Source organism: Podarcis tiliguerta (assembly GCF_965153285.1).
Source record: "Podarcis tiliguerta genome assembly, chromosome: 3".
Taxonomy (NCBI): domain Eukaryota; kingdom Metazoa; phylum Chordata; class Lepidosauria; order Squamata; family Lacertidae; genus Podarcis; species Podarcis tiliguerta.
This window is the reverse complement of record NC_139536.1, coordinates 79818713-79839033: the sequence shown is the minus strand read 5'-3', so window position 1 is coordinate 79839033 and position 20321 is coordinate 79818713. Positions and strand designations below refer to the sequence as shown.

The following is a 20321-nucleotide window of genomic DNA, read 5'->3' as shown; positions in this document are numbered from 1 at the left end:
TCATAATGCACATTTGAAAATATCTATTCACTAAGGCCAGTTCTTGATTTGAAGAATCTATTAAACTGTTTGTGTTGAGTCATTTCTCCAAGAAATTCAAGATGGTATTCCTTTTTATTCAGAAAACAACTCTATTGTATTTTGATTTGTTAAAGGCGAAAGGAGAAGTCAGGCAATTTTCATGAATACTTCCATCATCATTGAAAAGTGTCCCTTTTGGCTGTGTGTGTACTGCTGTGGAATTGATGGAACATTCAGGATGCATTGTTCTGAATTGGCTATACCCCCACTAAATGAGCTTCATTTGCCCTCAGCGATAGCAGCACTGGTTACCCACATTTAATAAAAATGTGTTATTAGGCAAAATAATGCAGACATGTATATTATATAATTTGTTTAGTCGTTTAGTCATGTCTGACTCTTCGTGACCCCATGGACCAATAATATATATATATATTATATTATTAGGCAAAATATGCAGACATGTATATTAGAAGAAATTTGCAATAAAATGCTGGCAAATTTTCAAGAGAACTCTTTTTAAAAATGGAAACTGATGAGGGAATGTGCAGGATCAAATTTAAGACTGGGAAAGTAAGAAATAGAAAAAGTGAGAAACCAAAATGAACAGATTTGTCCATGCCTACTGCAGAGTGAATAAACCTCAGTCATAGCACATATCCTTTGCATGCAGAAGCTCCCTGATATGCAGTCCTTGCCTTGCCGGTTAAATGGCCCAGGTGATGAGAAACCCAGAAAACTGCTACCAGCCGAGTAATTGGTAATAGTCTGTGGGATCAACATATAGTCTGCCTTGATATGGCACAGGTTGCTGTGTTCTTAATTAACATGAGGTCCAGCGAATCCAAATGGGATGCAGAATTCAGACTTTATGGATCAAAAGACTATTCTGTCTCACAGTTACAGCTGTTTGAGGAATTTGATTTATGAGAGAGTAGCTCTTCTACTTCTCCAAATCTTGTGATACACTTCTCAGTTCAAACATACAAAAATGCCTCAGAATATGTATTTTTAGGACAATATTAAATATATATTGAAAGATAGCCACAGCGGACCCTGGAGCCTTCCAGTGGTTTGACTTTACCCCTGATAGCACACTCCTTCATTGTCTTTTGAGGCAGACTCGTGCCAACATGCCTACCCTGAAATACATTATATATGTTTGTGTTGATTGTCTTTTTTATGGCAGATTATTGTAGAAAAGGAATAGGATGTATTTATGAATGAACAGAAACCAAATTGACATGGACCAGAAAAAGACCAATCTCTCCATCCCTAAACAATGACTGTGTGTGTGTGTGTGTTTCATTGTGACTGATTAATGGCATTCAGCTGGCTTAGTTCTTTAATTAAAATGTCACTCTATTCATAGATGCCTTTTCCCAAGGACAGCATGTCATAACAGACTGACAAGCAAAGCACAAGGCGAGGGAAAGCCGCTGAAACACACATGGAATCTGACAATAAACAATTATGTCCAATAATGTTTTTCTAAGAACTAACTATTCTGTCACTGTAAAAATATTACAAACAAAATCTAAGCTGACTGGCTGTGGGTCAGGTATAGGTCTTGGATGCCTCCTTCAGGCTATGGAAAAATGATGAAAACAATGTCCAGATGTGAAGCAGAGCAGTACTGTTTCCCCATACTCAACTTGTTGCCCATGTGCTGCTTAACATTATATGAATAGGGATCTCAATATGACAAAACAGCATGTGTATGTGTGGCGAGGGGGGGGGCTCTCTTGAATGGTCATTTGCCTTGCATAGGTACATGCTGATGCTATTTGGTGTGAATCATGTGAGGGCAGAGGCTGGTTCTCCTACAATTGCGACGTGGGTCACATTTGTCTCAGAAGAGGCTGAAAAGTATGCACTTAGTATGCATATTGTGCTTTTGATCTTCAAAGAGTTTGCAGAAAAGCGGAACCCTGTAACACATATCTTCTTAAAATAGATTAGATGTGATTAGTCGCTAGTTTATGAACAGCTATGAAAATTGGTTTGGCCCAGAGATCCTTGTACAAAGAAGTAGGTTACATACATGTAGTTGCACATGAGAATCTTTGAAGTCTGTTTGGTTTGTAGTCTTGATTCGGCATATAGGGCATCAATCAAAAGGGCCGTGCACAGAAAGATGATCTGTACGTTGAAGTTTATTTCAGGGGCAAAGGGTATCCTGGCTAAATGTGGGAAGTGCGGTACTTTGGAAGGTATTCAGACAGTTAAAATGTCATTTTTTTAATCATGCAGTTCTACATGCAGTTCTACTTAGAGTAAGTCCCATTGAATTAAGTGGCACTTACACCCAGGAAAGTATATTTAGAATTGCATCTTAACATAGCAATCGGAACTACCTTAGAGTTTAATGGAGTGGGAGTTGGATTGGAAGAAGGTATTCCTCCATGATGCAGACCTCCCTCTTCTGCCTGCTGAATGTGGTAGAATCTGCCAACAGGAACCCTGAAATGGGTTCTGGGCAGCTCTGGCCCAAGACATTTTGGCACCTGAGGTGGACCTCTAAATTGTCCTGCCCCGCCACCAATGCAAGGGAAGAAGGGGTGAAGGAATATCTACATTAGAACAAGTGAGGGGAGGAGAGAAAGATCAACATCAGGATCTGCTGTCCTGGTGGATGCTGCCATCTGAGGCAATTGCCTCACTTTGCCTCATGAGTGAGCCATCCCTGGTTCTCGGACAGGGAAGGGGGGGGAGGCTGAGCCTGGCATTATTGCCCTCACACAACACCATCAGGCTCCGTTTGGGCTCAGTTGCTGCTCAGTTGCCATGAAGTTCACTGGGTGACTGTTATGTACTGAAGTTCTCACCCTGGGCCAGCAGGGGGATACTGTAGATAGTTTTCACTCAGGTCCACATATACAAATAAGGGATTGAAAGTGACGTTCAGTGATTGGATAGTTACAGAAAATGGTTACTGTTGCGTTCTAGTGGAGCTCTATATAAGCAGGCTGGCTGAACCCTTCAGTTCAGTTCAGTTCTGGCCTGTGAATAAACAAGAGCTGTTTGAAGAATCACTGTGTCGTCTGATATGTTCACCCACAACTTAACAGTGACCATGGGCTAGTCCCTGCTAGTCCCAGCCAGCATGCTTGATTGCAGATATGGCAGTGGCTCCAGTCTTCTGTAGCTTAGTTACCTCATTACTTTAGACTTTTAGCATTCTAACCTCCAAACCTCAGGGAGTCTAATAGCATTTTTTAAAAATAAAATAAAATCAGCACAAACAGAAATACCAGATAATTCCCAATTACCATATACTTTCAAAATGCACATTGCTTTTAGTGAGACAAGAGTCTCCCCCCATAAGTAAAACAACACGTGCAATTATTTGAGAAGCTCAAAACCAGCCAGAAAACGACAGCAACAAACTGCTGGGCTACTGTCAAAGGGTCATAATAGGATTGGAGCAGAACACAGAATAAAGCTAAAAATATATCATAGTATATTGTGGAAATGTCAGAAGCAAGCACAACTGTTCTTGTGGGACTTCCATTAGCGTATGTCCTATAACAGAATAATCTGTGGTGTGATTTGTAGTCTTCTTGAAGCAGTTTGGGAACATCTCTCTGTTGTCTCAGGATCTAACCCTCATGCAAGGAAAAGGAGCTACAGTAGGAGGTGGCATGTCTGTGGAGCCACTTCGTTGCCAAACAGATGTCAACTCTTATCTCCTGACAGGAAGCGGAGGACGTTGCAAGGCCTCTCTTCCCCCCTCTCCTAGCCTAAGAGGTTATCTGTGACCAGCCTTTCCATTAGGCAGAGTGAGGCAACTTCCTCAGGTGGCCGATGATGGTCATCAGCCTCCTGGGTACCCCATTGGTTAAATGCTTATATTTTTCTAAGTAATAATAAAACATATTGTGTGCATTTTTATCAGCAAGATGCAGCTCTCTGCCGCATCCGAATTAAATAGCTCTATTGTGATGATAATACTGGAGATGAAAGTGAACATCAAGAAAGAACGAGTCACCCCACCATGAAGGAAAGCCATTGTTTTTGTTATGCTGAGCACAAAGGGAGTGAGTGCACTTGAATATCAATGGTAAATACTTGAAAGTTAAGTGTTCTTCCCAGGACATTCCTTTCCATTTTATTTTTGGTCCAAGTTTATGAAGATGTCTTGAAGGGATAAATCAAACCCAGTGCAAACAGATCTGAAATCAGACATGAAGTGGAGCACCCCTCTCCTTTTCAGGACTGAAGTCACTCAAGTACATCTTAAATGTCTTGTGCTTTGCTAAAAATAACTCAAAAGGAGTTCAGCAATTTAACTTGGAACTCTGGGTTGAGAATAATATACGACTCTCCCACTGTATAGAATGTGTTTACAAAGCCTGTGATCAGCTCTCTTACTGAACCTCTGGTTATTCAATATGTAGTATTATGAACCACACTTCTACCTCACTCTTCTTTTTATAACAAAATTTTATTGAAGCTTTATCATAATACAAGAAACTAATCTAAATAAAAACAAAAAGAGAAAGAGAAAAAACCCAAAGGAAACCAAAATCTATTCAACTCTTCTGAGTGGCACCTCTGCTGAACACGCCCCCCCCCCAAGTAGGAAAGGTGTTTCATGCTCCACCAACTTACACCATTAAGAGTCTCATGCTCTACCTACTTACACCAAGTCAGACCATTGGTCCATTGAGCTCAGCACTGTCTACACTGATTGGCCGTGGCGGCTGGGAAATAGCTCAGTTGGGCGAATATATGACTCTTACTCTGAAGGTTGTGGGTTTGAACCCCACGTTGGGCAAAAGATTCCTGCATTGCAGGGGGTTGCACTAGATGATCCTCATAAAAGGTAAAGGTAAAGGTACCCCTGCCTGTACGGGCCAGTCTTGCCAGACTCTAGGGTTGTGCGTTCATCTCACTCTATAGGCCGGGAGCCAGCGCAGCACACGGAACGCCGTCTACCTTCCCGCTGGTAGGCGGTCCCTATTTATCTACATGCACCCAGTGGTGCTTTCGAACTGCTAGGTTGGCAGGCGCTGGGACCGAACGACGGGAGCACACCCCGCCGCGGGGATTCGAACCGCCGACCATGCGATCGGCAAGTCCTAGGCGCTGAGGTTTTACCCACAGTGCCACCTGCGTCCCACTAGATGATCCTCATGGTCCCTTCCAATTCTACAACTCTATGATTGTGTGATCAATAAATAAAACGAATAATTTTTGGATATTTTCTGTTCCTCACAGAAATAAAAAACCTTGTTGTGTACACCTGCCACTGCCATATCTTCTCCTATTTATCCTGCTTCTGCAACCCAACAGTTCTCGTTATTTTGTACCCTCATCATTTCCCACCTCCTCACCCGTGATGACACTGTCCCCCTGAGTCCTTGTCCTGACTCTCCCTTCCTCATGTTGTCCTCAGCCTGAAGTCACTGGCGCACAGGAACCATGTTCAGTTTTGTTCTCATTTGTCTTTTATTTGCTGCCCACTTTCCTCTCAAAAGAGGTGCCTCTTTCTCGGCCTTTGACAGTTAAGGTCTTTTGTCTTGTGTGACCCACCTCTTTTGTTGAACCAATACTGTTCTGTTTTGGTTGGAAAAGTTTGAATGATAACTGTTTTGCTTCTTTCTTACAACTGTATGATGATATTATTGTAACCCGCTGTGAGACCATATGGCGAAGGATTACTAAGAAATCTGTGAAATAAATAAATCCCAAGTTAATAAATTTGGCATTTATTTATTAACATAATTTATAATAGCTGCCTCAACATATGTTCTATGGGCGGCTCACAGAACAAATACAGTTAAAACACAATATGAAACAATAAAAGCTATCAAAAGCTAAACGCCCAATGAAACAATAATATTGAGATCCAAAGCTTCACTTCTATGTGTTAGTGATTCCATTGCAGCCCACATTTTTGCTAACCTTGTACCTTTATGTTTATAGACATATTAGCAGAAAGACATAAAGGAGTGTTGGAATCATGCTGTCAGCCCTTGGTGTGGGAAACACTGTATAAAATTACACAAAGTGTGGTTCCCGCAAAATCTTTTAGGCTATTGCTTTGTTAGAATCTTCTCTCTGTTTGTTCCTGCTCTTGGTCTACACTTTGTTTTCGTTTTGGCTTATTTTCCTTCCTTTCTGTGCAAAGGTCCTCGAAGGCGCATGGGTTGATAGTGTGATAAGTTCAGACATCTTGCTCTTTAAAATGTGTAGGATGATCCTGAAGTGCTGACACCAGCATGTTTTAGAAGCTGAAACAAAAGACAGTGTGTTTTGGACTGAGTCATAATTATATTAGCAGAGGTCTGACAGCAGACACAGGTTATATATTCCATTAGTACATTCAGTCATGTACTTTGCTATCTGCAAACAAAAGGCACCAGTCGTTCTATTATAATGAGCCCTAAACTTCTCCCTGTTTGTTACCAGTGATTTTTTTTTTAACAAAACCTGTGAAGAACCAAAAGTTTCTATTTCTACTAAAACTGAATGTGCGCTTAATTGGCGATGGTATTTTGAAATAGCAGTATTTCCCTATCCTGTGGTCACCTATGTAACAAATTATAATGTTTTTCTTTTTCTTCATGAGACAAACACAAGCATCTATTTTGCTCTTGACATTAAAGCTGCTATGTCTTTTCACTTTTAATTGGGGATGTGTTGCTTGGGGCGGGGGGGATCCAAAAAACCAAAGCCAAATGCTGGAAGGTTCTTTACTCTGAGCTGAAACTGAAGTAGAACTTGGTCCTTCTTCAAACACTCCAGCCCACCTTGTCCTTCCTATTACTCCTTGCTCCCTTTTATGCCTTGACTCACAACACTACGTATGCAAATTACACATATATCCCTTTATCTAAGAAGAACCAACTCCTGCAAATATATTTAAGCATATAACTGCAATTGACAACCAATCCAGAATCATCAACGTTGTAATTTAACTATTGTCCCCTGCTCTATTGAAACTGTTGAGCAGCAGATGTTCTGGTTGGCGACTATGTGCAAGAGACCAGATATCAGTAGATGCATTATAATCAGCAGGGCCCAGGTGTGTAGCCTTTCTTATGTGGCCATTTGTGGCCGAATCATAATGGGTAGGAACCAGATGCTAGGCACTTCATAGCCAGCCATCTGATAATTCATAGTGTACTTTCCTATCCTTTACCTTGAGAGGTAAAGTGAACCTTGGTTCTTTTTTCAGCAGGATGCTCAGTTTTCCAACCCACAGAAGTGAACTGTGTTGTATTTCTGGTGCCTTGGCTACATTATGGTGACCCATATGCTTCTTATATTGTTGTTGCTTCTGTTGTCCTGTTTGTCTTCTGTCAGAGTGCATTTGGCTTATGCATCTGTTGCCCAGCAACAGTGAACTTGCATTGTAAGTATTCAGCTGGTGACTTGTGTTATGGCATTTTGTTTAGCTAAATAGATTTGTAAGAAATCTGTGGTGATGGGTTCCTTTTCCATGTCTAATCTTCTAGGCCAGCTGTTTGTAGACTTTGGGATGTATCTGATGTTAATTGTATTCAGACTGGAAAAACTGAAATTAATGACTGGTTTAGTATATTGGATATCCTTTTCTGACAGGAAAGTCTCAAATTCTACAGAAGAAAACCTGAGTGCCATTATCTAAGATCAATTCCCTTGGGGTCTTCTTCTCTACTAAAAACTGAAGTAAGAAACTTGAAAGCAGTAACGGAAATAACATGTGGAGTAAAAGGAACTTCAGGCCATTTACTAGAATAATCTGTAATGGTAACAGCATAATAGCAGGTGCCTTTTCAAATGGACCATCAATGTCAATTGTCAGCTTCCCCGAGGCTGAATCAGGAAGTGTGATAGACTATAACAGTGGCATGTATGTGGTTGCTATCTTGTCATTAAATTGGCAAGTAACACAATATTTCTACCTGCTTCCAGGACGCCCATAAAAATAACACAGTCATTGCCTGGTTTATACAATCCATTGAAGTGTATCAGTTGTATCAATTTTACTTGTAATTCTAGCGGAACAATGATGAGTATCACAGACCACAAGACCATCATGTAGGAACAATTTGTCTCATATATGAAAGAAAGGCAATAGGGCTGGATCTACATTATGCATGTGACATGGTCATTTTACTATAAGCAGTGTTGGAACTACTGTTAGACCATATGTAATGGTCCACATCATAGGCATGGTTGCTATCCGAGGATGACAAATGTGGCCAGGATATCACAATAAAAAGTGAGAATCAAAATGACCCCCCCCCCAAATAAGATTTTAAGAGACATCTAAGGCATGTCACAGTCGACACTTCTCAGTTTGCATGCGGAGGGATGTTCCAGAGAGTTGATGCCACTGTTACTAGGTGTCTATTTGGCAGCCAAAGCATGACAAAGAGGACCTTCTCCAATGACTGTAAAGAGCAGCTGAGTCTGTTTTCATGTAACAGAGGCAACACTGATAATTGTACAGATAAGTGCACATATTATCACTGTCTGTGATCTCTTCTGATGCTGCACACTGTGCTCCCATTGTGAAAATGTGTGTAGAGAAACAGAAAATGGTAAGGACACATCTTTGTAATGCTTGGGTGTTCTGCCATGAGTAAATTGACTCTAAATAAGTCATCTTTGGAAGTGCTAGGAAGTTAGAGATGTTACAAGTGCCTGTTCCAAAATGCTTAATGGAAGAGTGCATCTATTGTGTGGAAAGTTTTAAGATGAGACATATCTCTTCACAGGCACACATTTGCAAGACTAGAGTTTGAAATGTGACTATATTCCATGCCTTGCTGGAATTGGTGTGGCCCCTAGAGGTCATCAAGGCCAGCTTGTTTGTTACTTCCGTCCTTTAACATACAGCAAGTTGTGTATTAGCAAAAGCAGCACACTGTGTGAACTGAGCATTAGCGATTTAAACTATTGTATTCCTATGCCACTTTTCATTCAAATGAATCTCAAAGCAGCTTATAAAGAATAAATAACAATAACGTAATGAAACATAATAGAACATCACAAATACAGCATGAATCATATAAAATAATTAACGTATCAATAAAACAACTACAATCTATAAAACACTATTAACAAAATAGCAACTAAAAATGAGCTAAAGATCACAACTACAACAGAAATCATATTATATGATTAACAAATCAATATGGCATTTCTGATTGCACATGTTGTCTTGTCTTTTGACTAGGAGAACATCCATCTTATAATTTGGTTCTAGCTAGGCTGCACCAGTTTCATCTCACTTACACTGGCAAAAGCCAAATGTGTGTTTTATCTGCTGTACAATTAGGAGAACATGCCTTTTTGCTTTCAAACTCGGCTTTTCTTTTCTTTAAACACTGCCTTTTGATGTGAACTCTCAAATCAGCTTTGGTGATTTATGACTCGTTCTTCCCTTTAATAAAACTCCCTGTATTGTAAAAGTCCAGGAAAGTTAAATCTTCCATGGTTGCTATAAATTATGAAAAACTTCAAAGAAATCCTAGAGAAAGAAAAGGCATGATATTGTGGTTATAAGGCAACAGGGATGGGTTTCAGAAGACCAAAGCTTTATTTTTGGCTCTGTCGCATACCACACAATCTTTGGCAAGTTGTTTAAACTCTTTACCCTTATTTCACAGATCAATAAAACTGGGAGGGGAAAGAGGTTTCACCTCACATAGTGTTGAAAGGCTAAGACTGCAAAGCTAAATGCCAGAAGCAATTTTTACAAGCTTTGCTCTGGAGTAGTCACACAGACATCCATTGCATTTTTCTGTTAACTAATTGACTTTCGTGTTAGTCTGGCAGGCTTCAACCAAGATTCATTGAATTCATGGGAGTTCTACCTTGATGAGATGTGGACTTCCAACTGAAAATTAATTAGTGATTACGTCATTTCCCCATTCTTAGGCAAACTGGTTTATATGCCAGATGATTGTGACTCATAGCGCTGACTTGTATTGTCCTTTTTTCTTTCTAACATATTCATGCATTTCTCACATAAAGGATCAATAGCTATTTTGCTTACTGAATTCCTAAAATGTTTGATCCACATCTGTGAGGCCAGGATGGATTCTTTAATTCTGGGGTGTCCCCACTCAAATTGGGACAGTTGAGATGCATGCCAGAGTCTTAAGTTCTGTATTGATATTTGCATTTCATCCCCTCCCAGAGTTTGCCTGGCCTCATGTCTGTTCATGTCAGCAATACACAGATAGACAATGTTGTTTTCAAGGCCTCTTGTGAACTGCCTTAAGTGCTACTGCCTCCTTTTAAGGTAGAAAGAACTGGAAACTGGGAGTTGTGCGTGGAAGGGGAGATAATTTTAATGAAAGAAGAAAGCTTAATTTAATACTAAAACAAGTCTTAACCAAGTCAGTATTTCTTTATTTTGGCTAATGTCAGAGATGCAGAATCCATCTTACACGTATAAAATTTAAGAGCCTTTAAAGGCATCAATCACTTCACCTCACGTTTCATGGTGAATTTAGCTAATCCACAGTTTCCAAAACAATGTGCAGACTGAAACACAGTCGTCCTTGGAAATCTGCTCTTCTCTGAATTTTCCAGTGCGGTTCTCCCATCACATAATATGTACAAAAATGAAACTTCTGTTGCTTTCTAATGCTTATTTTATTTTAATATAGCTGTATTATTTTTACCATTTTATTTATTTTATTTTCAACAAGTTTCACAATCTCTTATTTATTGGTTCATTTAGAAATATATGCATATACCCCTATTCAGAAATAGTATCTGAGCAGTTTACAACAATTATACATGAAACCAAACAGTGAAGCCATATTAAAATGTTAAAATCAGAAATCAGCTAACAGCTATTGAAAGACGTATTGTTTAAATTGTCTGCATAAGCCTGACAGAATAGAAAAGTTTTCATTAGGGGTTTAAAAATCGAAACTTTACGCACATCAATTAGAAACACTAAAAAAATGAATTAAAAGTATTTCTGTTATATGAAAAATTTAATCAATGAATAATTGTAAATTGTGCTAATAAAGATTTTTTTATTTTCATGATTTTATTTCTCCTGTTACATTGTCTTTCATTACAACCAATATGCTTCTGATAATTAGAATTCTCAGAGTTTGATGATCTAGTCATTGGCCAAGGATAGTTTTGCAGCTTTCCATTTTTTTAAAGCATACATCATTTTTGCTACCACAATCATACAAGAGGTTAATTCTATATGTTATTAAATGAGACATATACTTTAATAAATAATAACAATAACAATAACAATAATTTATTTGTACCCTGCCCATCTGGCTGGGTTTCCCCAGCCACTCTGGGTGGCTTCCAACAAAGATTAAAAATACATTAAAATGTCACACATTAAAAACTTCCCTTCAGATGTCTTCTAAAACATCAGATAGTTGTTTATCTCTTTGACATCTGGTGGGAGGGCGTTCCACAGGGCAGGGGCCACTACCGAGAAGGCCCTCTGCCTGGTTCCCTGTGGCTTTGTTTCTTGCAGTGAGGGAACCACCAGAAGGCCCTCAGTGCTGGACCTCAGTGTCCGGGTAGAATCATTGGGGTGGAGACGCTCCTTCAGGTATACTGAGCCGAGGTCGGGGGTGGGGGTGGAAACTGTAATGTATTTATCTATCTATAATATCAAGCCTTTTCTGGTGCCTCAGGACAGCTAAAAGTGCTTAAACTCTATTAGAAATTATAATTCAATTTTTTTAAAGAAACAAAACAGAGAAACACTCCTCTGAATTTTGCAATGCAGTTGTGTGTTCAAAAAATGCATATACTAGGATAAAGGATAGCCTAAGTATACATGTACATATTAGGAGAAATTTACATTACAATGCTGATAATTTTCATGAGGACTTCTTTTAAAAAATCATAGGCAGATATGGAAATAGGCAGAACTGAACTCATAACTATAAAACTGAGAAAGTGAGAGAAACAAAACATGACAGATTTGCCTATCCTTAAGCTAACCAGAAAGGTGGCCTACTTGTTTGTATGGCCATGTGGCAAAACTTCAGAGCCTTCTGAGCTAATTTTATATATTGAGAGAGATTGTATCCCGGGAATAGGTCAACATTAAATTCAGTCCATGAGTTCAATATCTGCAGGTTTTACAGATCATTTTTAAATCAAAAGCTTATTTAGATTCTTCAAATGTTTTGGTTTAATAGCTGGAGTAATAATGAGACTTATAAGCTTTTGCACTCTCAGCCCCCCTGTTAACCAAAGCAATTTAATCTGCTTGGACTTTAGTAGTCAGTAATGTCCTTCATTCTAAGGTTGATGGTAGCGCAGTCCAGTTTTAAGTATTAAGGATCAGGAAAGGCTTGTTCTGGATTAAAGAGTCACCTGCTATAGATTAGCTATATGACAAAGCATTTCCAAACAGAAGTTATATTAAACTGTTTTTAGCCTCTGCTCGCAGCTGCTCTGAACGTAGCTGGAAAATGTGAATATTCATCAGGAAAACACATCTGCATCACCAACCATGCAGTCACATGGATAACTGATCCAAGTCACAAAGGTTGACCCTTCTGAAGGCTGAGATAAAGCAAAAGTCAAACAGAAGAGCTGGCAGAGAGCTCGTTTTTTCCATGACTGAAATGACTCTGCATGATGCAGACCTTCTGTGCATTGTTCACCTATAGCAGCAGTCTGTGTTGAAAAAACCCAGTAAGATTGGCCCAGTTCATACAGTCCCCCCCCCCCCGAGTGGTCCCATGGCCATCACTGTGAAGAGAAAGTAATTTATGAGCTGACTGGGCCTTACAGCATCCAGCTGATGATTCACATAAGCTTTTAAAAATGTTCTCATGGAAATCATTGCTGGGAGACAGGGAGAAAGTGGATTGTTCTTCCACAGGGATTTTAACATATAATCACTGGGCTATCAACTCAGGTTTATTCTCCTAGTCTCCCCAGTTCATGTCCCAGGGGTCCTATAGCTTTGGACACTACTAGAGATAGTGGAAGACCTCTGAGGTTCTTCAGAGTTTAATTTGGCTTTAAAAAAGGAGACATTCATAAACCTTAAGTTCTGCATTGTTCAGACTAAAAAGAGTGTTGGGTCCCAGTGCGTTACGGTAGCTACAGTTCTTTCTAGAGTGCCTATAATACAATATAGGTTCTAAGGTGTCCTTAAACACTACAGCACCCAGAATGTCTTACTAACCAGTCAGAGAAAAACTTTTCTAAAAGGTTTCTACAGACTCTCCAAGTGTCCCTATTTTCCAGGGATGTCCCTGATTTAGAGAAGCTGTCCTGGTTTCTGATTTGATCTTGGAATGTCCCTCTTTCCCTTAGGAGCTCCCTATTTTCATTGGAAAAATGTTGGAGGGTATGGAGTTATCCGACCCCTGAGCTGTCTGGAGGCAATCCTGTATAGCGAAGGGTTTTTTTAATGTCTAAAGTTTCGTTATGTTTTTATATATGCTGGAAGCTGCCCAGTAAGGTGTGTGGGGTATAAATAGTAAAATTATCATTATGGAACGGGATGTCCCTATTTTCATCGGAGAAATGTTGGAGGGTATGCTTTACAATGCAACTGAGAATTATGAGATGAAGGGATTCAAGTTCTGATGCTGGAAAACATGAACTTTGGGGACTACACTATTATCTCTCTATATATACACATTTACCTGTCTGAGCTCTTATCCATCAAAAGGTTTTGAAGAATGATTTGAAAACCATGTGCATCTTATCTTTTATTTCCCTTCTTCAGCCTAAATTAACCTGGAGGTGAGACATTCAACCTATCTAAGAAGGAATTTAGCTGATGGCAAGTTACCCACAGCCAAAGGCCTTGTGTCTTCTCCATTTTTATGGATGCAACATTCTCTTTCCATGTGCTCTGGATTTAAGCATGGACCTATCAGGTTTCTTTTTTGCCAACTCTTCATCTTTTCTTCACAAGTACATTTCCCCTTCTTTGCACTTTATGTGGATTTCACCCACAGATATCTCAGAATTCAATAGAAAGCCTGGAAGTCTAAGCCACAATTCTCATTTGATTCTTGTAAATTGAAAAATAGAATCAGCTGTCCTTAACAGTACATCTTGATTGGGAGTTAAAATCAAATGGTGAATACTTCTCCTTGTCAACAGATCCTTCTCTCTGATTTTATCAGGGAAGACGATCAAGAACAGCTGATGGATTGGCCACCTAGATGGCCATGTGTATTACTTCAGTTTTAAAGCATATATTAATAATGCTTTCCCTTTCCCAGAAGCACACCATTCCGTGCTTTACAAGAGAGAGGATAAAAATGGTTTCATTTTAAAAATGAAATACTCTGAGCATGCACATTTTCACATTTTAATTTCACTTAAATCAAAACACCATCATGACTACACAAATAAAGCAGACTTTGCTTCTGCTACTCATTGTAGAAAAGGACAGTATTTTTTAAAAATAACCATAATAAAATCAGCATCAGCAATTATGTACATGACCAGTCATCTGCTCCCTGACTCTTTTATATAGTAGTACAGTATGTTTGTCCAAGGTGCATCTGCCACTGTTTGGGTGATCATCTGGGAGCCCTGTGGAACCATGGACTTCGGCATCAAGGTCTAGCCTTAGCTGATCCCTCCAAATTTACAGGTTGAATCTGGCAAGAGAAGCTGAGAATGCCAAGAGTCTTAATTCAAGGGTAACTAACACGGTGCCCTCTGGAGGTTGGGCACTACAACGTCCATCAGCCCCAGCTAGTTAGCAATGATGGGAGGAACTCTAATTTGTCAACCTTCCTTGCAGCAACCTGTTCCCCACTGTAAGGGGGAAGACTGCACTGCACATTCTTGTTGGGAGTTACTGCAGACAGCTGCGCACTAGTGCAACGTGGCTTGTGGAAGCAGGGTGTGTTGATTTAACATACTTTGGAACCTTTTAAAAAACATCTCAATGTAAACATGCCCAGAGCACGTCAAAAATCAACAACTCTTGAACCAAAGCCAGGATTTCTGGGGTGTATTAGAAAGAAATATCCTCTGTAATTACTTCAAGGCATAGAAAATCCATCATAGCCCAGTTATATTATCACAGCAACTAGTTAGCCGCAATTAAGAGCTTCTTTCTTATTTCTAATTAAGAGTTTTCTTCGCTTTTAGCTGGGCTTGGTGATGCCATTGTTCCTTTTAACGCAGATATGTTTCTCCCCAACCCCCTTCTCCTTGGAATAATTAAACAGCTTGTAATATATTTCCCGAGCTGAGTTCCCTCATCTAGCAAAAGTTTCTTCTTTCCCCTACAAGATGGTTGTCAGCAATTATCAGAACTAGAATAAAAATTGAATCTTGAATTAATTTGAATTGTAGTGCCAAATGTTGGCAGGTGGTAAAATCAAAATATCTGAAAAATATGGAAGTTGGTTAAACTTACACTGACACTGACTTCTTTCCAGGGCAGACAAAAACTTGGATCTATGAAGGAGCAACTGAGGTCTGGATGCATAAATCGTCTGACTTCAGTGGGAGAAATGGGCCAATTAACAATTTAAGACAATTAAAGCATTTCCTTTTTTTAAAAAAAAGCTTACTGTTTATAATTACGGAAAATATTCTGCTTTCTGTGGCGCATTAATTTTTGTTATGTTCCTTTTATTTCAATGACCATTTCTGTATATAAGGACTTTTCCAATATAAGCAACACCCTAGAAAGATTAATTGCTACCTTTGAATAAATATTGTGTTTGAAATATAGTAGTAGCAGTAGTAATAGTAGTAATGCTGCCCACCTGGCTAGGTTGTTCCAGCCACTCTGGACCGCTTCCAACAAATTAAAACATTAAACAAAGTAAAGCCATCAAACATTAAAACTTCCTATACCGGGCTGCCTTCAAATGTCTACTAAACGTCAGATAGTTCTTTATCTCTTTGACATCTGATGGGAAGGTATTCCATAGAGCAGGCACAACTACCAAGAAGACCCTCCGCCTGGTTCCCTGTAACCTCACTTCTCGCAATGAGGAAACTGCTAGAAGGCCCTTGGAGCTGGATCTCAGTGTCTGGGCTGAACAATGAGGGTGGAGATGCTCCTTCAGGTATATTCATTGCTCAGATTTTTCTGCAACCGGGATCATTTTAAAACAGGGATGGAAAAATGCATCAATTTTATTTTATTTTTCTCCATTTCTTATTTTTCCAGTCGTAAGTTCAACTCTTGACATTTCTTCAAAGTTTCTGAATTCTTCTTTTAAAAGTCCTTGTGAAAATTGATCAGCATTTCCCTCTATAATACATATTTATGCAAAGCAGACAAAGAAGAAAAGTCTTCCCCTTAAAAAAAGCTGAAGAAAGGTCCACAAGTTCCCATACCTCTTTTTCTAGAAAAAAAGAGCCCTGGATCTTTTTACTAAAATATGCATATTGTAATGATTTCATTTATATATGCCAAAATAGCTTCTAAGCTGTTTGCAACCATAAAATCAATCCATTTAAAAAAATGTAAACCATAAAATCACTTGTTCAGTTTGGAAAAATTCTTGCCTAAACTTGTGTGTCAGCAGAATGCCAATGCATTCTGCCAACACAGAGGGGGCATTTTATATTTCAGGAAGGCCCACCTCCATGTCACCACAAGCTGATATTCATCAGGCTTTGGCAAAGCTAAGCATTAACTGACCATTGTGTCTTTACTGGGCAGTGAAGAGGAAGACATTGTTTCAGGTAATCTGGTCCTGAGTTACTTAGGGCTTCGTGTGTAAGTAGCAGAACCTTAAAAGTGGCTTGGTGGCTAATAAGCAGTCAGTACAGATCCCTTGAGGGGACACGGGTGGCACTGTGGTGTAAACCACTGGGCCTTGGGCTTGCCAATCGGAAGGTTGGCAGTTCGAATCCCCGTGACAGGGTGAGCGCCTGTTGCTCGGTCCCTGCTCCTGCCCACCTAGCAGTTCGAAAGCACGACAAAGTGCAAGTAGATAAATAGGTACCGCTCCAGCAGGAAGGTAAATGGCATTTCCATGTGCTGCTCTGGTTTCGCCAGAAGCGGCTTAGTCATGCTGGCCACATGACCCGGAAAAACTGTCTGCGGACAAACGTCAGCTCCCTCGGCCAGTAAAGCGAGATGAGCGCCACAACGCCAGAATCGTTCGCGACTGGACTTAACTGTCAGGTGTCCCTTTACCTTTACAGATTCCTTGGCACTGCTGTGATGTGTGTCTCTTAAGAAGCTGCTCTCTACCTATGCCATGGTGTTCAGTCAGCAAGAGGCATTATAAGTACACAGCATACTTATGAGGACGGAACAACACAATGGAGAGAAAGGTTTGCTACCTGGAATTTCACTAACGATCTTAATCCTTCTCCAGAGCTATTTTGGCTGCATGCTGGAAAGCAATGCTTATGGATCACAGGGGATCTGGTTACTATTTCGGCTACACAACAGAAAAGAGGAAATGTGTGTCAAAAGTTCAGCCACAAGGTGGAGGACTTTAATGTTGTTGTGGGTTTCTTCTCCTCGTTGCTTGCCTTCTCACTGCTAGACTACTTTCTTTTACATTAACGTAAAAGTGAAGTCGTAAAATAACCAGGCAAAGATCTGAAATTAAAAATTATACTCTACCGCTGCATTGAGAAACATCTGAAGAAGAATAGTGTCCAGATTAGTGTCTCTGTGTGTACATGTTGCACATCCTAAATATCTGAGTACATCTTTCAATAATTTTTGGCAAAGTTTCATTATTGAGAATAAGTAGATATAATATGTATACCCAAATGACATGGATAGATAGAATTTTTTTTGAGGGGGACTGTATTATTAAGCATTATTTTGCTTGTAATTATAGAACAATTAATATTAACCTTCGCTGGATGTCTGCTTTAAGCTAGTCTATTTTTAAATGTTATTTTAGGAAACCATGTACCATCTAAACCTATTAGAGTTCTGTGGTTTGGAGTATCAGGAGAAACTATTCTGCGAACAAGATCCCTCTCCATTTTCTGCCTTGAGGATATAAATGATGAAATAAATGAAAGCTTTTAATCTTATGTAGGATGGATTGCTTCACTTTCACCCCCATGGATTAAAGTCACCAAACCAAAAGCAGAGCTCTGTTCACAGTGCATATTATAGCTGTAACATAAATCAGACCAAAGGGCAGAGTAATAAAAAGGATAAGCAACAGTGAAAACTAAAACCATAAAACATACTGCTATTGAACTAAAGACTTATTTTGTAATCTAAGAATCTAGTGTTCTGCTGTTGTCTTACTTGCCTGTGCAGAACTGTCCTATTGGCACTCATGCATCCGAGATCTTTGCTTTCAGCTTGCCTGTGGGCAATGCTATCTGTGTTGGAAACTGAAGACAGTTGAGCAAGTTTTGTGCCTTTATGAAACCTTCTTAAAATGCTTGCTACAAATGCTTCCCTGTACCCACTTACTTGGAAGTAAGCCCCATTGAACTCTTTGAGTTCTCAGTAGACATGTATATGGTTGCATTATACTCATGGATGTAGAAATATCTGAATTTACCTTTGGGCTTTGGATGGTTTGGATTGAGTGGTGGCATCCCTCTGCTCGTTTCTGTTGCATCAGCTGGCCTCCTGCTGGCCACTGCTGGCAGAATGAAGTCAGCATCAGTGCAGGCCATCACTACATCCTGCACAAAAGCCCCATCAGTGGAAGCCAGTGGGCACTCCTGAAATGTGGCATTCCTGGGGTTGGGTTAGGGCGGAGCCAACCTGGGATCTGCTGAATCCTGGATTCAGTTAAGAGTTGGCCCAGGGATCAGACCCAACTTCTTGCCCCCCATCTTCCATCATGAGTGGCTGGGCTATATATGGTGTGGTGGTTCTGCTGTTACACAGAGCCTCAGTGGCCGTAGACTGCAATTTGGATTGCAGTGCCCGATTTCCAGAAGTAAGATGGCCTAGTCAACAGACTTCATGGGAACCACCACATAGTGACTCTTTGCTACAAAATGAGGAGCTATTCTGTTCATAGAATAATAAAACTGGAGAGCTGCAAGGGATCATTAGGATGAGACTGAAATCCAGCGCCAAGGGCTTTCTGGCGGTTCCCTCATTGCGAGAAGTGAGGTTACAGGGAACCAGACAGAGGGCCTTCTCGGTAGTGGTGTCCGCCCTGTGGAACGCCCTCCCATCAGATGTCAAGGAACTAAGCAGCTATCCTATTTTTAAAAGACATCTGAAGGCATACATAGGTTAGATACACTTCAGGTTACAGACTCCGCTAACCCAGAAATAGTACCTTGGGTTAAGAACTTTGCTTCAGGATGAGAACAGAAATCGTGCTCCGGCGGTGTGGCAGCAGCAGGAGGCCCCATTAGCTAAAGTGGTGCTCCAGATTAAGAACAGTTTCAGGTTAAGAACAGACCTCTGGAACAAATTAAGTACTTAACCCGAGGTACCACTGTATTATTATTATTACCGTCAGAAAGTTATTCCTGATGTTTAGTTGGAATCTCCTTGGCTCTGGTCCTGGTCTATAGAGCAGGAGAAAACAAGCTTGCTTTATCCTCCATGTGACAACCCTTTAGACATTTGAAGATGGCTATCATAATGTAAAATTTGGGCTTCTGCTTCAACACAAAACAAGAGGCACTGACTGAAAGTCAGAAACAAGAGGAAAGAAACAAGAAGCAGTAAATGAAAACAAAGGAACAAGGAGAACTATTTCAAAACTATGGATTGCACTATGGAAGCTGCTTTTTGGAACTGCTTTGTTGCTGCTATGAGCAGAGCTTGAGAAGTATTTCAGTTTCAGAGTAAGGTATGTGGACAGTTTTATAGCTGGTTCAAAGGATATATTGACAATTAAGTAGAAAAACTGTAGAGCATTTCATGAGCATTGGTTGTAGAGATCTTCTTTTCATACCCCATAACTATAGCAATGTTATCAACACAGAGCAAACATAGCACCTTTTTTTTTTTTTTTGCAGTTCTGGAAACAGATTTGTGCTGTTGGCACACACATTTGAAATATATACCCATTTAATTCTTCATAAGAAAGTGCTCGGTAAGTAGATCCAACAAGCTGGCAGCGGACAGATGTTCTTGAGAAATAATCACATGTGGCTTGAAATGGGGAGCGGGATGGAGAGCACTGCTCCTTCTGCTGCCTTGAATGGATTCTTGAAACACAACCATGCCATACCAAATCTTATTCACAGAGGGTCGCAGGAAAAGTCCTCCTAACTCAGCCTTGACCAAGCTGGTGCTCACAAGATGTTCTGGGCTGAACTTCCCATCAACTTTATATCCAAGCTATCTCCAAGACTGTATTCCTGCATAAGAACTTGTGTAGGTTCTGAGATCTTCAGGGGAGCCCTTCTCTTGGTCCCACCACCCTCACAAACACACTTTGTAGGGA

At 40.0% G+C, this 20321-nt stretch overlaps 1 long non-coding RNA gene across 2 annotated transcripts in view; it reads left to right on the top strand.

The window, feature by feature from the left end:
- The window catches only part of LOC310673202, a 50925-nt gene that overhangs the window by 14561 nt on the left and 16043 nt on the right, over nt 1–20321 (top strand). The window contains exon 3 of one of the 2 annotated variants that reach the window (XR_014508904.1): nt 17122–17265. The exons of the other annotated variant lie outside the window; for it this stretch is intronic. This is a non-coding gene — a long non-coding RNA (uncharacterized lncRNA). Of the gene's footprint in view, nt 1–17121; nt 17266–20321 lie in introns of those variants that run through there. 2 annotated transcript variants of the gene reach the window in all.